Raw genomic sequence first — 2,922 nt, forward strand, 5'->3', positions numbered from 1 at the left:
CCCCCCCCCCCCCGATTAGGACGCCCAGGTACAGACACTCAGGGAGATTTTAGTGAGTGCAAGCCTCACACTTTTCTCATCCCCTTCTCTAGAGGCAAGGGGATTAGTGCGTAGGCATTTCTCCTCGTAAAAAAAGGGTGGGGTTAGATTATTACATACCCATAGTTAGGTTAGGATTAAGTTATTATATACTCATTTGCAACTCGTAGTCAATCGAAACTTGGCCATTTGCAACTCATAGTCAATTGCAACGTGGTCAATTGAAACATGATCATTTATGGTACAATTCGTGGACAACTGCAACGTGATCATTTGCACCGCATGGTCAAATGCAATGTGACTATTTGCAACGTGATTAATTGCAACGTGGCCAATTGCAACGTGCTCAATCGCAATGTGGTCAGTTTGGACGGTGGTCAAATGGACACCACTCGGCTCAATTCTCATCTCGTAGCCGTAACATGTTATGTAAATATTTGTAATATGAATATTCGTAATTTAAATATTTGTAATATAAAAAATAATTTTTCCTTTAAAATATGTAACTTTCCAATTTTATAATTTGATACTTATTTGACTCTTATTACCCTATCAATACAATAACTTCATTTTCATATTTATTATAGTATTTTTTTATTATATAAAGAATGATATTACGAATCCTCAAAGCAGCGGGAAAAGGTTTGAATTTATAGTAAAGTTACAGTCGATTAATTTGGAGAGATCAGAACTTATTTGTAGACTTGTATGAAATTGTATATGTACAATTGTATATACATTTAATGGAATCTGTAATGAGAGAAAGATAAATTACACTGTATATCAACAGCAATAAACTAGAAATTGTATATCTGTTACTTCATCATCATGGGCGAAAAATTGGCTATATTAAAAAAATTCAGTATTTAAATTGCTTCATGATATGCTGAATAGCAAAACATTGAAATACAAAATGCATTTTATTTGGGATAAACAATACATGCATTTATGACTTCTAATCAAAAATAATATTAATATTTTTTTACAAAAAAAATGTTAAATAATTCAAAAAATTATTTTTTACACTATAAATTATAAAATTCAATTATTTCGGAAATCTGACATGCTAGTGAAATTTAATTTGCGGTATCACATCGTTTAGGTATCCAAAAATCTATACTTAATAAGAATACAAAATTTATCACTTTTAAAATAATTAAAAAAACATTTTCTTTGTAACTAGTGTAATTAATGTTTAGATACAATATTAAATAGCATTTTCACATACCTGTTCAGTGAATTCATGTAATATTTTTAGAACCTTTGATTGCTCTCTGTCTTTTTTGGCGTCAATGAGAATATCCATTTAAAGTACAGCCATGGTCTAAATAGTCTAAAATACAATTACTGAATGATAAACACTTCCAAGAAAATAATAGTATCATTATAGAGGAAGGTCGTCGATACTGTTATACCACTTTATTTTTGCATTATATTTCTTAAACAAAAACTAAAAAAAACTTAAAAACGATAAAACTTTGTAAACATAAGTATTAATTGAAAATAATGTAAACTACGAATAATGTAAACTATTATATATCTAAGTATTTTTCATCAGGTGATATAGTAGTTCTTATAATTTGCAACAATATTGTAATTGTTATAAAACGTATTACAATTACTACTCATGGAGGTAAGTACGCGATCTCACAAGATGGACGCGTGTAAGAAGAAAACGTACAGTAGTCCTATAAGAAGGTATATGCAAATCTAATTTGCAAGTTTTCTTGGAAATTACCAAGCTTTTTCTTTCTAAACTTCAAAGAAATTTTCTTTCTAGACCTCAACAAGAACTACGATTTGCTCACAATTTTGTCATGTATTTGGAATGCTAATATTTTATAAAATTAGATGAAATATTGCATAAAGTTGGCGCAATACGTCTGCAATAATTACATTAATATTGCAGACATATTGCAATAACACTATTTTAGCGGTAATATTGCAGCAATATTTTATGAAATATATAATATTTTATCGAAATCTCTCAAAGTAATATTATTGCGACATTGCTGCAATGTAATTTCGCTATATGGGATAAAAATTAAAGTAAAAAAGCGAAAAATATATAAATGAACAATTTTAGAAAACTATGTAAATATATCAAACATAATCTAAATACCCTTATTATTTAGACTTTATGCAATTTGTAAAAAAAATCTCAAGAATTTTATTTTCGCATTTGTAGAATGTTTTCAGCTGATTTTCTAGAAATATGTAGGGTGATTCAGAATAACCCAGGTTTGAAAAGACGTGTTCCTGACCAAATTCTAAGACGATTTTTCCTTTACAAAAATTTCTCCCGAAGCTTAGTTTTCAAATTACAAGAAGAAATAGTTAGCGTATCACGGATCGCGTATAGGAGACGGGCTTTAGCGACGTATCACGTTAAACGCGGGCACTTTACGCATGGCACACACACTGACCGGTCGTATTCACACGTGTAAAAACACATTTTTTCTTACCTTTCCCCTTTACCACTATCTCTTTGTTTTTCATATACTTTAAATGCTAATTTTGTTTAATTATAATTTAGAATAATAAAATTAAAATAAATATTAAACCCTTTGAGTATCGGATTGTTTTTCAATTACATTAATAAAATTGTTAGAGAAATGTCATAAAAGGGCGAAATTAAACAATAATTACGCTCGATAAGCATTATAAAACTATTATTATCGTACAAATTATATAATTATTTTAGTGCGTCAAATTCTAAAAGCGTTTCTTATAATTCGATGTACTTAAATACTTGTTATACCTAATTGTATGTAAATAGGCGTTATAATACTTGTCTCACGCAATTATTGTCTAATTTTCCACTTTTACAAAAATTTCTATAACAATTTTATCTGCGCTATCGCGCTCGCATTTATTACATAC

Source organism: Trachymyrmex septentrionalis, unplaced genomic scaffold (assembly GCF_001594115.1).
Source record: "Trachymyrmex septentrionalis isolate Tsep2-gDNA-1 unplaced genomic scaffold, Tsep1.0 scaffold155, whole genome shotgun sequence".
NCBI classification, from domain to species: Eukaryota; Metazoa; Arthropoda; class Insecta; order Hymenoptera; family Formicidae; genus Trachymyrmex; species Trachymyrmex septentrionalis.